The 17,867-nt window shown below is 33.9% G+C and overlaps 1 protein-coding gene across 4 annotated transcripts in view; it reads left to right on the top strand.

The window, feature by feature from the left end:
• Positions 1-17,867, top strand: part of LOC135841644 (facilitated trehalose transporter Tret1-like) — a 141,641-nt gene that overhangs the window by 42,620 nt on the left and 81,154 nt on the right. The window contains exon 1 of one of the 4 annotated variants that reach the window (XM_065358716.1): positions 97-236. The exons of the other annotated variants lie outside the window; for them this stretch is intronic. The gene's annotated coding sequence lies outside the window, so the exon portion shown is untranslated. Of the gene's footprint in view, positions 1-96; positions 237-17,867 lie in introns of those variants that run through there. 4 annotated transcript variants of the gene reach the window in all.

The following is a 17,867-nucleotide window of genomic DNA, read 5'->3' as shown; positions in this document are numbered from 1 at the left end:
GTGCGATTTATCGGCTTGTTAATTAGCTTGTCGAAAACGTGAAATTTTTACTCGGCGATTTTTTTTTCCTTCTTCTTTTCTCTTTTCCTCGCGTCTATTTTGTTCATAATCAACACTATGAGTACGTACGTGCCATTTATTAGTTCGTGCAAAGTGCAATACCTATTATTGATATTTGTACAAGAATCTGTACGATAATTTATTATGTACCATCGATTAATGTGATATGTAAAGGGGTAAGTTGTTTTTCTCAAATTTGTCCGATTCGCTTGATGGATTTGAATTTGAATCCGGGTTCGAAATTCGGAATATCGCGTCCGATGTCGTATGCAATGTGGTGATCAGATTGATCTACGTATCTTAAGTATAGGTATGGTTCTTGCCAAAATTTGTGCTAACTATTGGAAATTTTCGGGTGATTAAAATTGGGTAGACGTTGAGGTTTTTTTTTGGTCAATATGAAACTTTCACTGTTACTTTTTACGATTTAAGCGTGATAAAGATCAAGTTAGTATTGATTTTTATACCTGAAATGACGCTTGGGTTGCTGATCAGCTGATCGGTTCCGTTCAAATATGACCAATCAGTTCGCGAAATTTCGTATATTTTCAGTGACAGTACCAAGTAGAATTATCACTTTTTTTGATCCAGTGTCGATCGAATATAGTTCATTTGGCTGCATTTTTCAAATCAATAGATACCTATTGTTCCATTTTAGCAATATTTTATCTCTTCGGAATTTGGATAATTTTTTTTTCATCACTTGAAACACACAAGATACGAGTTGGATAATTAATTTTTCTGATGCGAAATCAAGTCATCGCGAGTGATTATTTCAAAAAATTACGCCACGAATTACGATATTTAAATTTAGATCCCAATATGCGCAATGCGCATATTATCGATTCATTAATAAAATAACTAATTCATGCACGCTAAAAAATTTCTTAATTGTTGAGAAGAATGTTAATTTCTCGCATTTACGAGTAATTTTTACTCTTCCGGTTATCTGCATTTTTTTTCATCCTATTTGTATTTTCATAATCGTTGCTTCAATTGACGTAGGTACGTAGAATATTATTCAAAACGAGTTTAGATATTGAGGAATTTCAATCTGGGTGGGTTTTCAGAAAATGAGAACAGGGAGGGTCGTGTTTGAAAAAAGACGTATCGCAACTTCTGTTTTTTTTTTGAACCACGAGTAACTTGAGTTGAAAAGTTGAGAATTTTTCATTTTAAAGTAGCTCATGTCGAACTTCGTTTTTTCGAAAAGTTCTTGTCAATTGTTTTATTCCTTATCTGATCAAGAAGTATCCATAGTATGTAGATAGGTACTGTATAATCGACCCACGAACAGGGATGACTAGTCTCCAAAATTGGTTGTACATAAATTGATCCTTAGAATGAACTGCTCATTTTCATCATGACGTGTAGTAAATATTGATAAATGATTAACATGTTGATTCATGTTGAAAAATTGCATACGCGATGAATGAAAAGAAAAATATTGAAAATTATGAATTGGGTAGGTAAGTTAGGTATCTACTTGGTAATTTTCAGTATTTTTCTTTCGGTTAGTTCTCGATTTATGTCCATTTTTGCAAATTTATTTGAATAGGCGAAATTTGATTTGAAAAAATCTCAAATTTTAGTGAACTGCTCAAAATTCAAAAAAAAAGTACATAGCTTATTATTTGAATTGTGAATTTTAAAAATTGAAGTCAATTAGCATTGAATTTTGACTATTTTTGTGGGATGAAAAAAAGAAAGTCACAATCGTACATATAAGCAAGTGTCGCCGACAGGAGAGGTACCAGTGTGATTTCAAAAAACAGTTTGTGAGATTTATTTTTTGAAGAGAAAATGCAATCGTCATTTCTGAAAATAAAATGAAAACTTTATTTTTGAACAGAAAATGAAAACTTCATTTCGATTTTGAAGACAGTATGCAAAATTCATTTCTGGACAGAAAATGCAAACTCATTTTTTTTTAAAAATGTGACCTTTATTTCTGAAGAAAAAAAATGAAAACTTCATGGAACAAAAGCTTATAAAATTTGCTTTAAAAAAAAGTTTCTTGTGAAACTCTTTTTCGAAAAAAAAAAAACTTCTTCGAAAATTATTTGTCTATAAAGTTTGTTTTAAACTTCAACTTTCAAAAATGAAGGAAACCTCTTCTTGAAAAAACTCTTTCAGAAGAAACGTCTTCTCCAATAATTCTTTTTTTTTGAAAACGAAATAATGATATAGGTATTCTTTTTTTTAAGGGGGTGGGGGGAGAGGGGCTTTTTCACTAGAGAAAATTTCTGAAAAAATTCTGTTTTGTAAACAACTCATTTTCGACCTCAGTTTTTTTGAAAAAAAATACTTGCTTCAGATGAGGTAGGGGGGGGGTAGTGAATAATTTTCAGGCAGCTTTCATTTTTTGCCTCTGGCCTATTTTAAGCTCTCGTCGATACTCTGTAAGATAAGTTCAAATATTCAAAATGGTAGCTAATCAATTTCAAGAACCAAAAGATGCAAATTGACGTGAGAATTTAGAATCTATTTTGAAATATTTCAGTAAATTAGATATCAGAGGTTTGCTGGAAACTTCAATTCGACTGGAAAATGTATTCAATGCAATGGTTCTTGAATGAAAGCTTTTTTCCCATTCAAATCATAAAATGATGATTTAAATTCCAAATTTTATTTTATTTTTTAGACTGAAGTGTAGAGATGGCCCAAATTTGTGAGGAAAGCTTTTATCAAAAAATGATTCATCTCCACACCATGAAAATCACACTCAGACCAGATGGTGAAAAAAATAAGCACCTCGCCATTAAAATGAAACGACGAAACAATTTATTTCAGAATTTTACAAAAATCAAGAGTAACTAAAAAAATTGTCCGAAATTGAAAATTTCTGTTGGAATAACAAAATATAATCATAAAAGTTGTATGAACCTGAAAAAAATAACAACAACGGGTCCTACAAGGTCTCAAAATTCCGATTTTTGGCCAATCCCATTTTTTTTTAAATGAAAAAATGTGCTCGAAGCAGCTTTTTTTGGGCTTAAAATTCTCGAAAAATTGATCGAAAATGGTCGAAAAATGCGATTGGTTATCTACAACTAAGAGATTCGCCTTCTCTAGTCACAAGTCGAGTTTCCTGAAATTTGAGCCTGATTTCGAATCTGCACATCAAAAAGAGTGAGTATTTTTTTGAACGTAAAATTTTTGAAAAATTTTTCTAAAATGGTGGAATGAAAAATCATCTGTTTGGATGGACAGATTCGAAAAGAAACAATCATTCTCTAAGTTTTAGCTGCCCAATCGAATTTTTCTAAAGTTTTGAGTCCAAAAAATACTCTAGCTCTACCGTTGTGAATTTTTGACGCTCATGATGGAAATCGCTGTTTTACTGTTTTTAGTACACTTTTTCATTTTTTTGGCGGATTTGGCCGAAAATCGAAATTTCGTGACCTTTGGACCCCTGTAGCACTCCTAGTTTTTCGATTGAACGGTTTAAGGTTTTTTTTAATAGATTTTCAAAGATTTGGTACTATTTAGATTCCAATTACCAACTTTCAAAACCTTTAAAAGTCTTCTTTTTCGAAGTAAAATCCAAAATCCACTTTCAAAATCTATTGCCTTATCAGATTCTTGTGGGTTTCGAATCTGCCAAAATCCAGATTCTCAAGTTTGGATGTTGTATGTATAAAATTTTCGATTTTCTTGCAATCAATTCCAATTCGAATTTTTTCACTATTTTTACCTCCTCCCCTTATTTTTTATTTAAAATTTGAACATTGAGAGTTTTGCATTTCGGTCATCTGTTCTTAAAACTCTCTTCAATCCTGCACCAAAGTAAACCAAAACACCACATTTTTAATTTAAAAAAATATAGTTGTATCAGAAATATCTGAAATTGATGAATGGTCTTGTTGATCTCATTTAAAATTCCTGTGGATTCGAATATGATAATATTAATAATTAATAGCTTAATTTTCAAAAAAAAAAAAAAAAAAAAAAAAAACGTGGTCACAAATTCCTAAATTGAAGAGGTTTTGATGCAATTTAAAAAAATAGGACGCTTATTGTAACTTATTGATTTACAACATGAAAGAGTCATGATCTCATGCAAAGTGTTTTACCTGTACAATTTGACATTTCAATTATAAATTTCGACTCTCAATGTTAAAAATTACGATTGACCTTCTCCCCATCTAACAAGGCAGCACAGATTTTGGGATTCCCTCGACTCATCTTCTAGAACATTGAGCAATTTGTTCATGGAAATTCATAATTTGGTTACTATACTCGTAGACGATAGGTACCGTATTTTCTCAGAATTCTCACAATAATGCGTACCTACTGTCTTGAAACTATAGTAAAGTATAAGTATAAACGACTGTAATTTTCAGGTTAATTTTGCAATCCAATTTATACTCGTACATACGAGACAATTCGACGAAAAGAGACGTACTTATTGCTCACATCTTTTAGCACGGTATTTGGCAAGTAAACAACTAAACATAATGACACTTTCACCGTCGAACTTGATACCATTTAGGTAGTGTTAATAAATGATAAACACCTCTTAACTTTAGAAGATGATTAGGTAGTTATCTCCACAAAATGGTATCGCATCGTGGTACGAAATTGAATAGGTAGTTCATCTTCAAACCGAGGTAGGTATATTTGATTGGTACAGCTTTCTCCATGATGACGATCGAAATACAATTAAGCGAAAGGTTATTTTTAGAACAAATTATAATAAAAATTTAAACATAATCGACTAACTCGATTATAATAGCTCGAGTAGTTCTAATTTAATAATTCACACCTGTGTCGAGTCGCCAAGTCTGCTAGTGATTTGTTGTTATCGCGATAAGAATTGCACGCGCGGATGCAAAATAAAAAAAAATTGTTACAGATCGTGAACTTTTGAAATGAGATTTTTTTATCGTTTTCGTCGTCGTCGTAGTCGTATTCAACTTCAGCAATTTCCACGCGGAATTTGAAGAATCGAACGCGATTCTACGACTTGGTCAAGTCGATGGCTAAGTTTAGCATCGCGAGTATCCCGTATATGGAGGATATTGGCTGAAACAATGATAGAATTTTAATTAAAATACCTTTATTAGTAGCTGGACGATTACTTAATGGACGAGTTTACCGTAAAAATATAGTAAAAATAATACGTAATGTGATAAGAAAGTTCTATTATTAAAATACGAGTACCTATGTTGGTTTAGTTGTTGCTGCGATCGTTATGGAATCGTGTGAGCTGTTCTGTTCGTCTTTATTTTAGAGTGCTAGAAGAGATGTGAGTAGGTACCGACCTACCAGTATGTGATGATTTCCTTGGATTGTGCATTTTGCTGTAACTTAAGGAATTGGATATTTGCGATTGTTGTCATTCTAAAAACAGAAGATGGTAGAAAAAAAGGGAGGTGAAATATTTCACAATTTTTTTGACTTTTTTCTACGTTGGAAAAGTATTGCTTATGGGAATTTTTAAACTGGAAATTTAATTTTCTTATTTTCAAAATCAGTTTGGAAATTGAGAGGAGGATACGAATGATTTTTTCGTTTACGAAGGAACCTTTTGAACTTGAACTCTCCGATTCGAATAAAACCAAGCTAGATCGAAGAAGCATGTTCTGAAACCTCCTCTTCAAAATTTTAGATCGTTGGGTTCATTTTTGGGTTTTTGACGAATTCTTGAAAATTTTAAAAGAGTGTTATAAAAAGCTCTTTTTACGGAGATTTTCAAACTTTTTCATAAAGTATACCTACATTTTTGTGATCAAAGTGAAATAATGTGGACAGATCCTTCGATTCAACTCCTATACATCAACAAACTAATACTAGTTTTGGGCCATTCTGGAGCCTTCCGGTTGATTTTTCAATTTTCTCCATTAATTTCAAATCACTCTGGAGAAGCCAAAAATGAACTTTAAAACTTATAACTTTGTTCGGGACTTATTAGACACCCTCCAGATAGTTTTAAATGGTTTTTTTTTGGGGGGGGGGGTACCAGGGAGTTCTCAAATTTCCCTAAAACTTTCAAATCGTTCTGGAGGCTTGAAAAAGTTTAAATTGGCTGAAAAATCAAAAAATGTATACCTCCTTTGAAGATTTGATTTTTTTCAAAATTTTTGGAATTTCCAAATTGGTCAAAAATTTATTTTTGAAGTAGCACTCTTGGAATTTCGCTGTAATCACGTAAAATGGTCGAGCGAATATCTATCGAATAAGCCCCGAACAAAGTTATAGGTTCCGAATTTATTTTCCGGTCCCTCCAGGGTGATTTGAAGTTTCTGGAGAAAATTAAAAAATCGATGGAGGCTCCAGAATGGCCTAAAAGTAGTTGTTCTCTACGTGCAAGAGTTTAATTGAAGAAATTATTCACAATGGCTCAAACTTTGCTTTGAAAAAATTTATATTTCATGAAAAAGTTGAGATTTTTTGAATTTTTCACGTTTTCAAAAATTTGCCAAAATTCTAAAAATGGACTTGAGGGTATGAAATTTTGATTATAAGGGTTCAAGAACATGTTCTTTCAATCTAGCTCGGTTTCGTTCAAATCGGAGAATGCCTGCTCAAGAAGGTCAACCTTCAAGCTTGTCGTGACGAAATTTTGGAAGTACATGGTGGGAAGAATTTTTGAAAAATAGGGACACTGCTGCGACTTTATATGTTTAAAAGTTTGAAATTTTATAAAGAATAATTTTTTTTAAATACATAATAAAAAAACAGTCACTCAAATTTTACAATTTTTTGGTACCTTTTTCCAATTCTAAAATGAACTTCTGTTCAATCAAAAAAAAAATTGATCAGATGTTTCGAAGTTATTTTGAGATTGAAGAGGGGGGGGGGTGTATAGCTTTAAAAAAACCCTAAAATGAATATCAGCATGAATCTCGAAAAAAAAATGTCAGAAGATTTTGACCAAATTCTGTGGAAAACTTCATTTCAAGTTGAAAGTTACTCAGAAATTTTTTTAGCTCCCGAGGTGCTCCTGGAGGGGAAATAAGAACCGTCAAAAGAAAGAATTTGTGAAAAACTCGGGTGTATTTTGCTCCTGTCGCTGCCCAACCTGATTTGGGAGAAATAGCCCGGTCCCATAAAGATGGTATTTGAGATTCTGCGTCGATCTGGGTTTATTGCTGTCAAAATCCAAGTCCAACTTTTAGGGTTCTACATGAGCGGTTGAAAATTTTCAAATCGCTTATTTTTGGGTAAATTCGTATTTTAAAAATGTATTTATTATCAAATATTTCGCAATAATTATGTCAAAACATCGAAAGATATCATTTCTGAATCTAGAAAAAATATTTTGGAAGGCAGAGCTTTCGATTTTTTGGTCATTATTATATTACTATTTTCAAAAAATTAAAGAAAATGATTAAAAAACGTAAGAACTTCATTTTTTGGGACTGGACTATTTTCCCCAAAGCGGGTTAGGTGGGGATTAGAGCGAAAAAAACACAATTTTTCCGAAAATGTCCTCTATTAGAAGACTTATAATTCCCTTTCAGGGGCATCTCTGGAGCTAAACATTTCTCTGATTTACTTTGATCTTCTGAATTTGATGAAAATCCTCGTTATTTTTTACAACCGAATGTAGAGGTGTATTTTGAAAAAAGGGTTTTTGTGCACCATTGTCCAAAAAAGGATTATTTTTTCAAAATAACGTGATTTCTGGCACAGATGGAGTCCTCGATACTGTCAGGGACACGACAACGGTAGAATTTCTTCCATATGACTGTCAAAAATGTAAAAGATGACAATCAACTTTCGCGGGGCCGAATCCTGATTTTAGTCGAAATAGAATTTTTTTTTCACTGTAATGCTTTCATTTTGTAAGTACGAAAAAGGTGCTCAGTACTAAAATGTGTTATCAAGTATGTATCATACGATAAGATGCGAGGAAATAGATTTCAAATTTCAATCTAATGAAAGGGTTATCTCTTCTACAGTATACTGTTATTTCATAAGACACACATAGACCCACTGTATTTGTAAGTTTGTAATGAGAATAATGAATTATTTTATTCCACCATCACCTTAAATCGTTGCTGTTGTACATCGTTATGTCGTTTATAGTAAATTAATTTACGTATATACGGCGTCTTTATTGGAAGAACATTGAACAGTATGTGGCAAAATTGATGTTAAAATTATACAGCTTACAGGAACAATCGCGAACAAAGTACTCGCGTTTCATTTTCAAATTGGCATGGGTTTTTACGTAAGTACGAGTGTGAAAAAAATTTATATCCAAATATAGATATTTAAAATATATGTCTAGCAGTGTGAAAATTTGTATGATGTATGTCTGTGTACCTTAACTTGGGGCGAAGGTAATCCTCTATTTTGCGATAGTGAAACGATTACTGATATGTCTTTACACAGGTGTACATTGCACACTTTTACGCTTTTTATGTATTTATGCTGCCGAGTATACTTATGAAGGTACTAGGTGTTGGGTCTGGATACCTGTGTATAAATTTTCATCTACGAGATAAAAAAAAAGTACGTAATATACTTCTGCATATTGCAAATATTACCTACAATTTGCAATGCAATTGTACAAAAAAAAACTGGTTTTAGAAGACGTCATTCACGATTGTCTAAAAAAAGTCAATTAATAGATTCGAAGCTGCATGTACATAAATGCAAAAATAATTCACAGCCGTATTATCGAACCGAATCGAGCAAATTTTATGGTCAAGTACGAAGTACATAGGGTGGTCATCAAGTTGTCATATTTTATGCGAATGAATACTTACGTTCGTACGTTGTTTTATTTCGTTATTCGTGCATGTAATAGAAAATCATTTCACGGTTTAAAATGACGTACTTGTCTGTCTAGTCTTTGAGAGGAAACACAAGAAGGTGTGAATGTGATGGCGACGAAGAACACGTTGGAAATTTATTGGCGTCTCGATGAATCATTTTCTTCGGTAAAGTGTTAACGTAGATCTCCCTGTCCCAACAAACGTGATTTTTAATCCACCTGATAGTGATAATGAATTACGTTGCGGAAACTTTGTTGCACCGTATCTTGTTTCGAAGCGAGTTTTCCGACCTTGAAATTTTTAGCCAAAAGTTGTGACCACCTTGCGACGGTTTTAATTGATGGAATTTATTTTATTAATGTTAGGTACCCTAAAGGAATAAACTCTCACCTGTGTATTAAATGCTATATGAAATTTACCAATAAGGTTTAGGTATGCCTTGGCACCAGTTCAGAATTCAAATTCACTATACGTATCGTTCATCGTTCAGGAAATCTAGAATGAAGAATTCGACTCGATGCTGAATTATTCTCTGGAAGGAGAGGCAGTGATGGGGGTTGCAGAGATATACGTTTACTGTGAATGAAATATACCTATTCGTACGTATGGCGATTTTATAATGATCGCGGGACATGGGTGAGGTGTATTGAAATCGTTGGCAAGTGTTGGTGTGCTTACTGCATTGGAAGTTGAAATCGAGTGAGATTGCTTTTGTGAACGAAAACGAGAGCTAGGTTGAATCGATCTGTTGTAATGTTGAGCCTATGTGAGGTTTGTTTTTGGCCAACTTCATGGCACGTTGATGTTAATCTCTCTTTTTATCTATTTGTAGTTTGAGACGTTTGAGGTTGCATTTTTGAGATCGAAGTATGAAAACTAAGAAAATGGAAATTTTAAATTTCTAGTCGATTCTTGCTTTGATTTGAATTCTCAAAATTGATACGAGCTAATTTTTTTTTTTTTCGATTCAATTGAAAAGGAAATTTTTCAGTCTCATGCTTTTTAATTGCAACTGAAAAAGTGCGGTTGGTTCAAGGGGGGGGGGGCTTGAATTACTTGTGATGCATACATTCTCATTGAGACGATTCTATTTTTTTTGGTGAATTCTTCAAGATAGCTCAAAAATTGTATAATCAAATGAGAAAATCGAAAAGTGAATTACTTAATAATTGGAGAACGTCATTTTTGATCACATTTTAATTGCAATCATGTTTCGGGAGCTCAATTTTGATATCATAAAAGCCATATGAAATATCGAAAAAATCAGTTGGGTGGTTGTAATTCTGAGAATCCTTTTTTGGGGGGGGGGGTGTATTCCATCTATTGAGAATCACATTTTGAGGCTCATGAGTGCAGAAAAAATGTATTTTCTGAGCATATAAATTCAATTTTTTTTTTTTAAATCAAAAGATATCAATAAAATATTTAATTTGACTTTGAACAACTGCAGCTCTGGAAACCCTTCATTTTATCAATTTACCAAATAAGTAATACCTATATCACATTTTAAGGCCCATTTTCGATCCCATAGTGAAAAAAATTTGGGCCCTAGAAATACACTTTTCTCGCTCAATTCAAAAATGGGGTTCAGAACACAATAACAGTTGTGATATGTAGCCAGTTTTTCAGAAAATTTGAGCCCCGAGAAGTATATATTCTCAGCTCTGCTATCGAAATTGGGCATCAAAACGTGATTGGTGTAAATAATGGCCATTAAATATTTTTTTGGAGTAGAAGGTAACTCGCTGTTTGTTTACTTTTCGATCTATCTATGCAACTTTTGGATCATTTTGTTAAATTTTACACCCTTATTAGAAAAATTCCTGATTTTTCGACCGAGCTGCTGTATTTTGTTTATGTGCTTCCCTACAATAGGATGCATCACTGTTTTAAAAAAAAACTACATACTCGTATGTAGGTATGTACATTGATGATTGAGTAATCGAGAGATTCCGTTATGAGAAATAAACACCTAAAAACGCGTTTAAAACACTTTTTATGGCAAAATTGTGACAGCAGTTACTCGAAAAATTATAAAAAAATTTTCCATTTGTGGAAAAAAATTTGAAAATGTAGGTATGTTGAACAAATTTTGTTCTCTGACCGTATTTTAGATACTTACTTGAGCCTTTTTCAGAACAGTGAACTTACGCGTGTGGTCATTTTCAATCCAACCGTTCCGAAGCCTCCAGCAAAGTTTCCATTTTCTTCGTACATTTTTTGGAATTCCATATTATTTATATGTGCCCAGCTGAAAATTAAATCTTTTGAGCCGTCTATGCCTGTTTTGAAATTTAAAATTTTGAAAAATGTTTGAGCTGCTGAGAATAATTGTCAAATTGAAAGTTCCATCTGGTTTGGGGAAACCACGACTTTGGATTTTTTTTCATGAATTACACGATCACCTTATTCAAGAACATTGCAATTTGATCTTTTTAGAGCCTCCAGAGCGATTTGAAATTTCTAAAAAAAAATCAAATTGATCTGGAGAGGCCCAAAAAAAACTTTGGGACCTTTAACTTTGAAGGACGCTTATCGGGCATCCTCGTCAAGTCTTCATCGGTTTAGTTGGTTATTACGAAACTCCAGGAGTGCCAGTTCAAAAGTGATTTTTACGGTAATCGCCCAAAACAGTCGAAAAAATGCACATAATAATCAAAGACCAAAGTTAATAGGTTCTAAAATTAATTTTTGGCCTCTCCGGAGCGATTTTGAACTTTTGAAGAAAATAAAGAAATCGCAGGAAGCTCCAGAATGGCCCCAAACTAGTAGTTGTTGAATTGAAGGATTTATTCAAATTGGTTCTCTTCGCCCCAAAAACTTTGCATTTTACGAAAAAGTTTTTTAAATTCTCAAAAATTTGCCAAAAATCCAAAAATTAACTTTGAGAGCTGAAATTTTGGTTATAGGAGTTTTAGAACATGCTCTTTCGATCTAGCTTAGTTTCGTTCAAATTGGAAAGTTTTTTGCCTATTGACCCCTCGCTCTCGCAACCTGAATTTTACCATTTTTAACACACCTGGAATTTCCAGATTTCTTGTTGTGGTATCAAAAATAAAAATAATGGTTTTGGGTGGATTTTCAAAAATTTATGCGAAAAAATGGTTCCTACTATAGCTGAAAGCTTGAAATCAGCTGGAAATTACCTTTTTTTTTTTTTTTTGTAGTTTTCCTATCATACTGCACTTCAAAACTGCTCGTTTCTCCTAAACACCAACCTCACCAGCCGCTCAGACCACCTCGTGCTCACTTCACCCAACATGGCCGAAAGTCCCAAGCCCAAAAACCTGAAAACTACAACTCATGCGGGACAACTCGCACAAGGGATCCTCGGCCCCTGGAGAAGGTGCCGAGAATTTCAATTTATTTATTTATTCATTTTATTTTCTGCCCCTTGGTAGAGGCACCCAGCAGCGGGCCAAACTCGGTGGCTACCAACAAACGGTGTCTTGCCTCCAGACAGCAAGGTTTACAGCGGAGTGTGGTTCTACCTGGAACAGTTCAACAGCAGATTGAGTATTTAGCACATAAACATAACGTATAACATAATGTAAACATAACGTAATGTATAACATATTTACAAAAACAACAAGAGACTTCAAAAACAACAACAAGCTTCAAAAACAACTAGAGACTTCAAAAACAACGAGAGACTTAGAAACAACGAGAGGCAGAGAGGCTTCACCTAAAACAACGAGAGGCTTCAAGAATGAGAGACTTCCCTAAACCCCGCAATGGCCACCTGGCTGGAAATTACCTAATGTCTAAATGTAATTATTTGATTTTGAAAAAACAACAACCACAATTTTCTATCTATCTATCTTGAAAACTATTCCATTTTAAAAATAATATCTACATTTTCGTACTTTTTGCAAAAAATTACATGTTTTATTTTGCAAGGAATTGAGAAATCTTTTCGATCTGTTGACATTTTTGTTTGCAAAGATTTTGGAACACAGCCTCTTCAAGAATTCATTTTTCTTTGAAAGCTGACTACCTCTACTGTTGAAATCCAATTGAAAAATATGCCTACCTAAACCACTTCGTAGAAAAATGAGAAATTTGAAAAAAAAATTAAAAACAAATTCCTTACTGACTAGCGTAAAAAAAAATAGAAAATATTCATCTACGTATCAGAAAAAATAAATTCTACAAAAACGAACCCAATTCAAGTTATATGAGTTCATGGAAGTCATGGAATGATTCGAATTGAATACGAATTGAGTATAAATCTGGAGGAGGCATAGGCAGTTTCAAAGAATTACTTGACCTAATTATCATAAAAGTTCCATTCGTTTTGTTTTTCTCTATACTTTCCGGCTATTTTTTGACCGATTCTCTCGTACCTACTCAACAAATGTGCTCATTACTCAGAACTAAGATTAAATAGGTATCTTCTCAATTCTCAATAGGTATACATAGGTAGTAGGTATACATATTCTGTGTAAACTCCGATGTAACTTACCTACATACTTATAACAAATATTTCGACGAAATATTCCTGCTTACGTTAGTTTTCCATCAATGTTTAGTTCTGCTGTCTTCCTTTTACTTATATTTTCGCAATATTTGCGAAGATTTTATCGCAAAAACATAGGATTCGAATTGAATATACTAAAACGTAATAATAAAAGACCACGGAGACGGCAACTATGCCAGATCGATTACTACAAGCATTAAAAGAAAAATTCAAAAAAATGATAAATTGCTTAGTAAACAATAATAATAGACGGAGAGAAGATCCCTGAATTGAATATATTTTCCGATTCGAATTTTTTTTCGCACTGAAAATCTCTTCCTTGTTCCTGTTTGGAGTCTATCCAATGCTAAATGAACATCGAATGGGTAAACTTTATTATCATGTCGAAGAAAGTCAACCCAACCTTGACCAAATTGATTTAAGGGCTTGTTTTTCCAAGTTTTAACTCAAATACGTCATTGTACTCCTATATTCGTGAAATTCGCACATAGAAAAAATCTTCAAATACCGACGAGAACCAAGAGGCGTATAGAGATGAAATGTTCTAGAACATTTAAACAATGTATTATGTACGTGTAGATGTGTATTATGATGGTAAAAGGTGTCATGATAATAAAGAATAGCAGGGAGTCTGCATAACTTGGTAGGATTTTGCGATGCGATTCATGCGATCTGGTACGTTCATTATTTACTAATATAATGAACCCGAATACCCTAGAAATTAGAACCCTATTTGCTTTTGATTTTCAGCAACAACATCATCATCATCATCATCGTCGTCGTCGTCGTGATAAGTGTATAGGTATTTTATTCTACGTCATCGCGAGATATGGGTACAAAAGAGAGACTGCATCTCTTTACAAATTTTCACAGCTTGTTAGTTGTTTACACTCACTTTTAGCATAAAGAATCAGTACGAGTAGATTTTTGAGGACAACGATATGGTTGTAATTTACTCCATAGGCATGAGAGAGTATATACATATACCTATAAGCATAAAGAAGCAATTCTAAATATCTGCCAAATATGGTAATTTTCATCTTAAATAATTAATTTTTCTATAAAAGACATTGGAATAAACTAGTTTCTCGGTCGAGGTATATGTTACGTTTACTTCTGTTCTTCCGCGTCGTCGTTCTAGACTATTGAGCTTTTCCCTCTCAAATCACCGATGATGTTCATTAAGAATTATTAATGGGGAGGGGGGGGGTGAGACGATAAAAAAAATGATCATTTGAAACAGGTGGGTATATCGTTGGTATACGAAGAAATTCGCGCAGGTACGTGATCTTAGACAAATTGTTGACGAGGTGATTAGTCATAGCTCAAGAAATTTATTTATGTGATTAAACGCGTTATCTGAAATTATACGTACTTTAGACGAAATCGTAATAATTACGCGAGGCGAGCGAGGTGTTATAAAAATGGCAATTTTGCTCTTTTATTCCTGGCCAAATAATTATAAAGTTTTCCATTCTGGTGTCCTTGCGCTATTAAAACGTACTGTTTGTGCAGTTTCGAGACGAAGACGTTGAAAGTTTTTCAATCTTTGGCTTTAGTGCGATTGTTTGAGGTATTTTGGAAACGATTTGACGATGCGATGATGCGTAATAATGAGCGATCTTCACCCCCTATATGAGTTTTCGGTGTGACAGTTTATAGAAATATTTTGTTATGCGAGACGTTTGGAGGTCAACTAGTTGAAACAATTACTACGGATTTCATATTGTCGACGATGGACGATGGAGCATTTGAAATTCAATGCCACCTATAATGATTCCGCTCATCCCTCGCAACGGACTCGACTCGACTCAAGCTTCCGAGCATTTTCGATCAGTTTTAAGGACGAGAGATGAAAACTCTCATAGGCTGGGTGCTGGGTTATTACCCTGGTATTTGCGAACGACCATCGAAATCGAACGTTTGAATATAAATTTGCGAGCGTCGTAATACATACTTATGAAGTTTTACATAAATCGGGTGACATTGCCCCTGCCAGCGGTATAATTTTATCAGCGTTATGGTTGTTTATTATAAGGTTTCATGGTCTTTGAAGATATCTCGTAGTTAGTGGTTGAACCTGTTCTCTGGAATACTTTTCTAATTACTTTTCCCATTGCCAATAACAAGGCATCTCTGAGTGCACCAAGTTCGAGGGAGATATATGTTTCATAGTAGGTACTTATACAAAGGACGTTGTTTGCCTCTGTCTGTCAAGATCTAGATACGTACCTACAATATGAAGAAGTTCTTTATGATACCTACCTATTTGTTCAACGATCCTTTCTCGCCTATCATGTTTGATCGCAGTGTTTCTATTTAGTATAAACAATGAAGTCTTTCTTAATAGCTGGCGAGTTAAGATTCAGATTCACCCTCGTAGAGATTTTTTTCTTCTATGGTAATAGCATCTTGCGGTTAGATTATTCCCTTTTATTGAACGAGTTTTCCATAAAGATTTGCCAGAGCTACTCGTACGTGTGATTAACCTAAACGACGATCGTTTTGACTAATGAGTTGCTGATCAACGTTACTTATATTGGTAGCTAACTGGTGAATTTATTTAGTTTTTATCGCAATCGATGAGACTAAAATTAGATGTTCGTCGAGTGAGCTATGATAACGTGTTTTTAATTTTAAACATTCGTTTGACGATAGATTTAACTTATCTATTTCCTCTCTTCGGAGCGATATCCGCATTGCAGAATATTTCGCCAACTATACTTATTAAGAGTGGATATTTACCTAAATACTTATTATGTGCGTAAAAATTTGCAAAATCCAGTTTTTTTGTTCTACTGGTTTTAAATTATGTATTTTAGGTTGTATTATAGGATCTCTATAGTTGAAATTGAATTTTGATGGGGAATATTGGAGAGAGTTTTGTACCGGTGAAGCAACCTGTATGATTTCTAGCGTCAACTTATTCATGGGCATAGACGAAAAAGTATTAAGGTAGAATAACAGTTAGGTATGGATAAATTTTCTTTTTTTAAAATAAAGATTGAACCTTCCTCTTTCACGTCCTGGGGTTGAATTTTGGAAAAATAAAATTTAACGTTTTCGTTTTGTCATTTTCAAAAAAAAAAAAACACGAAACGCCGGTTTTGAAAGTGCCACCAAAATACGGGGATCAGCGAAAAATGTGTGTGTACAAAATTTCAATTTTTTTCAACTTTGGGTGATATTTTGGCATTAGAAAGATGGTCTTCAACTTTTCACATCAACAAATTAACAAAATTGGAAGTTGATTTTCGGCGTATTTTGAGCTTCATTTTGAGCTTCATTTCAAGCATTTTAGAGAGTAATCCAAAGTACTAGTCAGGGAGCCCGCTTAATGATCTATTGCACCCCCATCGATCCTCCGGGGAAACTTTTTTCATAAAGAAGGAGTCCTAAGGAACATTTCTAGCACTTGTACTAAAAAAAAGTGCCCCTACTTACAAAATGGCGGTCATTTTGATTGACAGGTCAGCCGAAATCGCAGATTTTGCGTTCCAACATGGGACTTGCACAAAATTTTTCAAGCCGTACAAAGGTAGATCGAAAGATCAGGCAAAAATTTATTACCTGTCAAAATTTCAAGAGCTAAAGTGCGTTTTTCGATTTTTGGTGAATTTTTTAAAATCAAATTCAGGTCAAAAATGAGGGAAAAAATCAAAATTTTACTAAATTGACCAAGAAAGCTGAAATTTGGGATATACCCTATTTTCGACATGCCAAATCGATTGGAAACTGTTTCAAACCGTTTTCAGCAGTTCTGGAGCCTCCAGCAGATTTTTAGAACTCGAAATTCCCACAAAATTTCATCAAATGGAGTTGGATAACCCGAAGTTTACTCTGCAAACTAATTTCAATACGCTACGAAGTCAACTGCGGGGGGATTTCAAGTCGTTTTGGAGCCTCCAGCGATTTTTTGAAAATTATCAGAGTCTCCAGCAGATTTTTGAAACTTGAAACTTCCCCATAATTTCATCAAACGGAGATGGAAAGTCGAAATTCATTCTGCAAACTAATTTCAATACGCTACGAAGTCGACTGCTGGTGGATTTCAAGTCGTTTTGGAGCTTCCACCGACTTTTTGAAAGGTCGTGTGGCGTTTTTTGGAAAATTCAAATTTCCAAAAAGTAGCTGGAAGCTTCAAAACCATTTGAAACCATCATGCAGTCGACTTCATATCGCATTGAAATTAGTTTGCGAAGTAAATTTCAGCTTGTCAACTCCATTTGGTGAAATGTTGCGGGAATTTCAAGTTTCAAAAATCTACTAGAGACTCCAGTAACTTTCAAAAAGTCGCTGGAGGCTCCAAAATGACTTGAAACCACCTGAAGTCGTCTTTAGAGGGTGTTAACATTGGAGTGTAGAGTAAATTTCAGCTTTCCATCTCTATTCGATGAAATTTTGTAAAAATTTAAAGTTTGAAAAATCTGCTGGAGGCTCCAGTAATTTTCTAAAAATCTACTGGAGGCTACAGTAATTTTCGAAAAATTGCTGGAGGCTCCAAAACGACTCGAAATCCCCCAGCAGTTTACTTCGTAGCGTATTGAAATTAGTTTGCAGAGTAAATTTCGGGTTATCCAACTCCATTTTGATGA

This window comes from Planococcus citri, chromosome 3 (assembly GCF_950023065.1).
Source record: "Planococcus citri chromosome 3, ihPlaCitr1.1, whole genome shotgun sequence".
NCBI classification, from domain to species: Eukaryota; Metazoa; Arthropoda; class Insecta; order Hemiptera; family Pseudococcidae; genus Planococcus; species Planococcus citri.
Note: the sequence above shows the minus strand (reverse complement) of the source record. Positions and strands in the feature narration are given on the sequence as shown.